This window comes from Phyllobates terribilis, unplaced genomic scaffold, assembly GCF_046119375.1.
Source record: "Phyllobates terribilis strain yellow unplaced genomic scaffold, ASM4611937v1 Scaffold_4__5_contigs__length_816908805, whole genome shotgun sequence".
Taxonomy (NCBI): Eukaryota; Metazoa; Chordata; class Amphibia; order Anura; family Dendrobatidae; genus Phyllobates; species Phyllobates terribilis.
Window position 1 is genome coordinate 680,896,728 of NW_027362764.1, and position 9,515 is coordinate 680,906,242.

Consider the following 9,515-nt stretch of genomic DNA (forward strand, 5'->3'; position numbering starts at 1 on the left):
CTAACCAGAATCCCACAATGTCTGTCCGCCATCTCATCCTTCTTCTCCGACAGGTTTCTAAAACTCAACATGGATAAAACAGAGTTCATCATCTTTCCACCCTCTCATTCACATCCCCCATCCGACCTATCCATCAACGTCAATGGCTGTTCACTCTCCCCAGTCCCACAAGCTCGCTGCCTTGGGGTAACCCTGGACTCTGATCTCTCCTTCAAGCCACATATCCAAGCCCTTTCCACCTCCTGCCGACTCCAACTCAAAAACATCTCCCGGATCCGTGCATTCCTCAGCAAAGACTCTGCAAAAACAGTAGTGCATGCCCTCATCATATCCCGCCTCGACTACTGCAACCTCCTGCTCCGTGGCATCCCTTCCAACACTCTTGCACCTCTCCAATCTATCCTAAACTCTGCTGCTCGACTAATCCACCTGTCCCCCCGCTATTCCCCGGCCTCTCCTCTCTGTCAATCCCTTCACTGGCTCCCCATTGCCCAGAGAATTCAGTTCAAAATTCTAACCATGGCATACAAAGCCATCCACAACCTGTCTCCCCCATACATCTGTGACCTAGTCTCCCGGTACTTACCTGCACGCAACCTCCGATCCTCACAAGATCTCCTGCTCTACTCCCCTCTTATCCCCTCCTCCCACAATCGTATACAAGATTTCTCCCGTGCTTCCCCCCTACTCTGGAACTCTCTACCCCAACATATCAGACTCTCGCCGACCGTGGAAACCTTCAAAAGGAAATTGAAGACCCACCTCTTCCGACAAGCCTACAACCTGCAATAAACACCACTGCACGACCAGCTCTACCCTCACCTACTGTATCCTCACCCATTCCTTGTAGACTGTGAGCCCTCACGGGCAGGGTCCTCGCTCCTCCTGTACCAGTCGTTGACTCGTTTTGTTAAGATTATGTAAATGCTTTTGTTATGTACAGTACAGACCAAAATTTGGACACACCTTCTCATTTAAAGATTTTTCTGTATTTTCATGACTATGAAAATTATACATTCACACTGAAGGCATCAAAACTATGAATTAACACATGTGGAATTATATACTTAACAAAAAAGTGTGAAACAACTGAAAATATGTCTTATATTCTAGGTTCTTCAAAGTAGCCACCTTTGCCTTTGATGACTGCTTTGCACACTCTTGGCATTCTCTTGATGAGCTTCAAGAGGTAGTCAGCGGAAATGGTTTTCACGTCACGGGTGTGCCCTGTCAGGTTTAATAAGTGGGATTTCTTGCTTTATAAATGGGGTTGGGACCATCAGTTGTGTTGTGCAGAGGTCTGGTGGATACACAGCTGATAGTCCTACTGAATAGACTGTTAGAATTTGCAAAAAAAAAGCAGCTAAGTAAAGAAAAACGAGTGGCCATCATTACTTTAAGAAATGAAGGTCAGTCAGTGAAAAAATTGGGCAAACATTGAAAGTGTCCCCAAGTGCAGTTGCAAAAACCATCAAGCGCTACAAAGAAACTGGCTCACATGAGGACCGCCCCAGGAAAGGAAGACCAAGAGTCACCTTTGCTTCAGAGGATAAGGTTATCCGAGTTACCAGTCTCAGAAATCGCAGGTTAACAGCAGCTCAGATTAGAGACCAGGTCAATGCCACACAGAGTTCTAGCAGCAGACACATCTCTACAACAACAGTTAAGAGGAGACTTTGTGCAGCAGGCCTTCATGGTAAAATAGCTGCTAGGAAACCACTGCTAAGGACAGGCAACAAGCAGAAGAGACTTGTTTGGGCTAAAGAACACAAGGAATGGACATTAGACCAGTGGAAATCTGTGCGTTGGTCAGATGAGTCCAAATTTGAGATCTTTGGTTTCAACCACCGTGTCTTTGTGCGACGCAGAAAAGGTGAACGGATGGACTCTACATGCCTGGTTCCCACCGTGAAGCATGGAGGAGGAGATGTGATGGTGTGGGGGTGCTTTGCTGGTGACACTGTTGGGGATTTATTCAAAATTGAAGGCATACTGAACCAGCATGGCTACCACAGCATCTTGCAGCGGCATGGAATTCCATCCGGTTTGCGTTTAGTTGGACCATCATTTATTTTTCAACAGGACAATGACACCAAACACACCTCCAGGCTGTGTAAGGGCTGTTTGACCAAGAAGGAGAGTTATGGGGTGCTACGCCAGATGACCTGGCTTCCACAGTCACCAGACCTGAACCCAATCGAGAAGGTTTGGGGTGAGCTGGACCGCAGAGTGAAGGCAAAAGGGCCAACAAGTGCTAAGCATCTCTGGGAACTAATTCAAGATTGTTGGAAGACCATTTCCAGTGACTACCTCTTGAAGCTCATCAAGAGAATGCCAAGAGTGTGCAAAGCAGTCATCAAAGCAAAAGGTGGCTGCTTTGAAGAACCTAGAATATAAGACATATTTTCAGTTGTTTCACACTTTCTTGTTAAGGATATAATTCCACATGTGTTAATTCATAGTTTTTATGCCTTCAGTGTGAATGTACAATTTTCATAGTCATGAAAATACAGAAAAATCTTTAAATGAGAAGGTGTGTCCAAACTTTTGGTCTGTACTGTATATCCCTATCACATGCAAAGCGACATGGAATAAATGGCGCTATAATAATAAATAATAATAATATTAATAAGTGCACACATTCATTCTCTTTTCTTTTTTTCATTTGCTTTCTCTCTTGCGCTATTTCATCTCTGCAAAATACCAGCATCCTTCTGATCACCGTGGGCCTCCAGCATTGTTGCTTCTTTACTTTTAATACTAGGCTCCTTTTCACCAGGACCAGCGTCTCCCGCGTGGCTGGAGGCAACCACCGGTAACCCCAAGCAGAAGACCTTTGAAGGCAACACGACCCTCCCCCCTGAAGAGCAGCTCAAAGTCTCTGGCAACCATCTCACCCTCTTCCTTCATTCACCCCTGGACGTCTCGCTCCGCCCCCAAGTTACGGGTCCAGCTTGCTCTTTCTGTCACATTACCGCGATGTAGGGTTTAGCCTGCAGGAGAACCTGCGCCGAGCCATTTTTAAAGACACCTGATGCGGCGGGTGAATCACTGCTAAACAAACCACACCTGTAGGGACGGCACAGACTTTGCATGGACCCTTCGGAGCCCGCACCGTCACGGCCAGATTGCTCGCCACCAAGCGATCCTGAGAAAGGCTGGCCGGGCGAAGAATCAAGCAACTTCTACTGGCCATACCACCTTGGATACGCCCGATTTCATCTGATCTCGGAAGCAAAGCAGGGCTGGACTCAGACAGTACTTGGATGGGAGACCTCCTGGGAACACCGGGTGCTGTAGACCATTTTGATAACGTTTTTACCTACTGCACAGCTCGGCTAGAATGGAACGGCGGCTTGCCGGACACCGACCTTAAGTAACTTAGATGATGGAAGCCCCAAGGCCTCTGAGCCAGTTGGCAGCTAAGTACGCTACCCCGCTGCCTTCACGCAGGCCTGACACCGAGCTCCTTGCGACGGCTAGGAGTGCTTATTGACTCCGCAGCTCGCCGTGTTGAAATGATGGCGTTAAAAGCACCCGGGGCCGTGAAGGGGCCAGGCTTTCAGCAGGTGCCCAGGGAAGGTTTTGGATGCCGGCCGCCTAGCGAGGGCCAGCAGAAGTAACATGTTTCTCTGCAAAGAAGCTTGTGTAACCAAGCCAGACGGCTGACAAAGAGCTAACCTCAGTGCAAGGAAGGCAAGGAAGGTGCGGAAGGAATTGGGGAGGGGGGGGTGATTCCTGCTAGGGCCCTGAAATCATAAAACAGGCAGGAGAGTCTGACGCATGGTGACGGAGAGGTTGTAGGGGCAGATAGGGGGTGTTGTCACGTGCGAGCACGTGTGCATGCTGGCTTGTGTGTGAGAGTGCGCTTCCTAGGTGTGGTGCGCTGCAGACAGTCAAAGGGATTGTTCCCTTTCATTAAAAGTTAATCCCCGGCTGCAGGCTATTAGAAAGCAACTATCCGCGCTCTACTCACCCTACCCGGGTCTACCGTTGAGTCTCGCCTCTGCTCCCGGCCTGTGGCATTGGCCGTGAAGCTGACGTTCCATCGACAGTGCTGCAGCCGATCAGTGAGCTCAGCGGCTCTGAGTGGGGCATTGTGTCTACAAGACCTTTTAAGGAAGCCAGCAAAAAAATTGAAGAGAAGGGAAAGCACAAAAGGACCTGGTCTTGCTGAGCACTGGAAAGGGCAGCCGGCAGCCAGACTTCATAGTAGAAAAGCAGCAAGTGAGAGGCTTGTCTCTGCCTACGGCCACACCACCCTGAATACGCCCGATCTCATCTGATCTCGGAAGCTAAGCAGAGTCAGGCCTGGTTAGTACTTGGATGGGAGACTGTAAAACAATACTCTACCTGTATTATTTTTTTTCTACTGGGGACTTCTCAAAATATCAATATCACGATATTCTTATAAAAAAATGTATCTATTTATTCTTGGATTGTCCATTAAAAAGAATCAGATTGCAGCAGGTGCATACAATAATTAGTTATAAAGTAATTGTCCATTTGTCCATAATTAGCTTAATTGTTGAGATTCACCCATCTTTCCTTGGATACTGGCTGGTAAATCATGTGTTTGTTCAGCATGTGTCCAGGCCTACATGTCATCTGCTTCTCAGCATGAAGATTCTGTGTCTTGTGGGGTGGGCAGAGCAAGAGAGCCCCCCCTTTCTGTACCATGGGCTTTTATAGCCAGTCGTATGGACACCTGTTCTACATATGGTAGTGAACCAAAAATACACACACAAATAGCGCATGTCAACTAGACACGATGGCTGAGGCATAGAAGTCAGAAAATGATTATCGATTAACATTTCAAATGAATTTCCATAATTAACCATTTAACATTTCCCCCTTTTTTGAGAATAAAAGGACTTTAACTGAAATTTCTCAAAAGAAGATACATTCATCAATCATTTTTTCTTTCCTTCTTCCTTGGCAATATCATTAAATTTCCATAATAATAATAATAGTAATAATAGTATCAATATCGGATTATTGCTATATAATGATGTGAATTCATGTTATGGTAAGCCGTGACTAATATTCATTTAATATGTATAATTATACTTCCCTATATCTAAATTGAAGCAATCGCGGGTTCAATCGTCATCATCTGTTGTCATCGGGTCGTCGTCTCGTCTTCTTCTTGGTTCTTTTATAACACAGTCTTTAGATGAAAACTCCTTTGAAATAAATTACAGCATGTAGATATTGTACAGTCCATAATTGTGTTCATTATTGTTCAGTCCATAAACTGTACTCTTTATTAGAAAGATCATGTGTGTCAGTTGATAAGAAAACAAAGTCCATGGATGAAATGTAGCTTTAATATCTGTGCAGTGTCACCTGGACTTACGTTGGATCGTCTTTGGAATCTTCCGTGTGTCCGCACTGGTCTCGTGTCACTTTTGGAACAGATGTGACGTCTTTGGTCAGTAAAGCAAGGGTTAACTTGACACTTTCCTGCTTTATATAGCACCATAACCAGTACTCAGTCCTTTATATACAGGACACATATGCCAGGTATTACCTGTTCACCAGCTTTCATTGAAGCGTTGCAGGTGATAAGAAACCACTGGAACGTGATGAAACTTGAACACAACACAGTACATATAGGATCATCGTCCTCTGCCGTCCTGGTGATCAGTGGTGTGAATTGTATTGTATGTAATGGACACAGTCTATTATAACACTCAGCATTCACACCTGTTACCTTCTGAGACGTCCGGATATCAGTTGCTTCTTCTTGTAACTTTTGAGAATCTCTTTGATTTATAAAAATTAAAAGTCTTTATTAAGATAGAATTCATAATTGCGATGTCTTGATTGAAGTCTTCATTCCCTAATCTGATACCAAATCTGGCAGTTTTTCCTAACCTATAATATCACAGCGTACCATAGCAATCAGTAATATCCATCTAATTATTATCAAAATATTAAAATAAATTATGTTTGGAATAATAAACAATAATAGATAATAATTCATTATCAATCAAGTTCTCCATATGATAGAACATTTTTATGTCATAGGTGTAATTACCTTTTCCAACCCATAGGTGTCAGTGTATTTTGAAAAAACAAGTTTTTATATCTTTATTAAACCAATAATATCAAAGAATGTATACTCCTGAACCAAAATGAATAAATATATGAATGTATGAATGAATGAATGAATGAATAAATGAATGAATGAATTGTTGTGTTTACTCAGAAAATGTAAACATTTTTTTCCTTAGCAATATATATTTAATGAAGCAATACTCTTGTATTAGACATTACTTTATTAAATATTAATGTGTTTTCTCAATTGAGATATTGAACTCAAATAAAATCAAATGAGAATTAAAAAATGAAAAAATAGAAAAATAAGAAGTATAAAGTAAGAATAAAATTTTAAAAATGAAAAATAAAATTAAGAGTCTAAATAAGTATAAAAATAAAAATAAGGCCTTTAAATTTTAATGACAAATGCAGAGTAATTATATTCTCCATAAAAAATACCCTTATATCTCCATTATCTGGATGATTTCATATTTGTCATAACCTTGTACCACCAAAAAATATTAAATTATGCAACTTTGCATGTAATACCCTTCTTAATTATACCATAGTCCTTATTATTATTTCTTCTTTATTAAAATGTGTGGAAAATAAGTATTGATCAAAAATTGATTATGTAATCAGGATCAAAAACACATTTTCCCCCTTCATACCAAAAATATTATTTTATAAAATTTATGTATATATCAGAACGAAATTAAAAATAATTATTCTTCTAGAAATATTGTGCATAAATTTCATATCGATGAGTAGCATAGATTTGACTAAAGAGAGGTGTGTACCTATTTAGGTAACCATTAAAAATAATATTATAGTTATTCAAGAATATTATCATGTGGAAAATTATTCTAAATATAAATTTGCTTTGTAAACCATTTTGATGTGTGGTTGCCCTTATCCACTATTAGTTAAATCAAGAAATAATAATTATTAAAGAAATATAGAAATATATATGTAGATAATACCTAATTATGTATTATAATTTCCTCAGAATTAAATATATTTTTGTACCTTCACATAAAGAAACATTTTTTTTTTCAAACATACAAATATACGAGGCCTCTGTCACATCAATCACACTTAGCAGCTGCTGATTTACTCATCTGTCACCTTCACTCTGACATTCACAGATCTGTTCAACTCAAACATTCCACATATGAAGTTTTATATATATATATATATATATATATATATTTAACCCAAAATTGTTGTATCCCAATTTATTAATGCGCATTGCCATATCAATTGAATATCTTTATCTTTCTTTGAATATTCCCCAAGTACATATTATATAATATGAGAGTAAGTCACTGGAATTTCAGACACTTGAAAAAACTCTTGTCTTTGATTCTTTTTTCACTGGCTGCCCGGTCTTAAGTTACATCAGTTGAAAATAGAATGAATGGGATCCTATACTATTAGCTCAAATTCAAAGGCCGCAGCTGTCACACGTCATGTGTGAATAAAGAAATAAATCCATTTTAGAGTTCTTTGATCAAATCCTGCTTTGGAATGAAAACTCTAAGGAAATATAAGAAAATAAAATTAAATATCAAATTCATACAGAAACAGAATTATTTAAATATCTTATACATATATTGGTTGGTTCTAATGTAATTCAAAATATTGCTACTTAAATTTATATATATGAAGTTCTAATTTATTAATTTATATATATATATATATATATATTTTATAAACGTATATATAAATACAATTATGCGCAATCTCTACTTAGACAAGTGTATATATATATGTATATATATATATATATATATATATGAACTATTAGAAACTATGTAACTACAATTTTACTGTATAAGATTATAAATAAATATTGAGACATTGTATTACATTTTGATACAACATTATAATTACAGTTTTTCCTTAGCCACTCCCTAAATCAAATCTTCTGTCTCTCTCAGATATCTCCAGGAACGCCCTATTTAGGAAAGACATTTTTCTATCCTACAAAACCTCAGAGAACTGCCTGTTCTTCTGTCCACATTCCATGACGTCACAGTGAGTTGGTCGTCTCACCTGTCTCTGTCCATCAGTTTCAGCCATTTTCCTTTTTAGAGAATCACAGTTCTGACTGAGAATTAACTCATTCTGTGGAGAGATGGATCTTTGCACTGGCTAATATGGCTTATAACATATATGCAATCTTCGGCGTATTTGATAGAGTTCACTATGGGGATGACTCAGTCTAGGAGAGTTTGATATTGGCTTTTGGTAAGATTTTACCTTTCCTGGTTTTATAAATTTAGCTTGATTTATTTTCTTTTCACGATTCTCATGTTTTCTAACAAAATCCAGCATCTGCGCACATTCAAATAATGAATTTTTTTGTGATGCCATAACTTGGGAAACTGAATTTAGGAATTTGAATTTTTGTACAAACGTTGTTATCATATGTTGTACTTTTCCATTTTTGATGAGAGCTTTGTACAACCGCTCAAATATGGACATGAATGTATATGTACATTCCTTCCTACCAATCCTTAGTTTCTGCAGATCTTCTATGTTGGGAAAATCCTTTGTGACACAATAAATCAAATATCTTAATCTGTCCGAATCATTTTCCCATCCATTAGGAGAGTCATTTTCACAGATCATTAAATGTAAACGTCTGGACAATGTCACAGGAATCCATATTTTAAATAATTGATTCCTCTCCTCATTGGATAAATCAAACTTATCAGAGAAGCTCTCAAATGTCTCTGAATTTCTACAGGCATGGATTTTGACATCATATTTTGGCATGATTTTGTATAATTTCAGCAAATTTTTCCTCATTTTAATTTGGAGTTGAGCCTGGGTAATTCCAGAATTCTCTGATATTTTTAGTGGCTCTTGTACGTCCGTTCCTCCTACGTCACTCACGTCTCCTCCCACATCACCTAGTATGTCGGTTTCTCGTATGTCAGTCATGTCTCCTCCCATGTCAGGTTTCTGTATGTCCGTCTCTTGGTCAGACCCAAGGTCAACTTCAGTTACATACACGTGTCTTACTTCTTGTTCATTTTCCACATTACAGTCAGAATCAGTATCACCGTCTGACACTTCTACACTATTTTCCTGCTTAGAAATCTCTAACACAAGACTATGAAAAAAATCTACCAAATGTAGAATATTTCTCAATTTCTGTTTGTCTCTATTTACCAATTTAGAAGTTAACTGTAAATTCTGCAATTCACATTGTTTGTATAAACTGAGCCACAAAACTTCTATGTCATCTCCTACATTAACTTTGAAATTAATATTACTTTGTTTAACAAAAGAAGAAATTATATCCATATTTTGCTTACCTTAAGATTCCTTGGCTTCTCTTTATCAGCACGTTCTGTCTTCAGTTTGTCTGATTCTGTTCCTTGTTAGTACCTCTGCTTCCTGACTTTCCTCAGTCTGTAGGTCCTTTCTGCTTCTCGTGACAAACTAGTGAATTTACT

At 39.2% G+C, this 9,515-nt stretch overlaps 1 pseudogene; it reads left to right on the forward strand.

Annotated features, from left to right (window-relative positions):
• The first annotated feature begins 3,183 nt into the window (after positions 1–3,183).
• LOC141268388 (5S ribosomal RNA) lies at positions 3,184–3,303 on the forward strand (annotated as a pseudogene).
• The last annotated feature ends 6,212 nt before the right edge of the window (positions 3,304–9,515 follow it).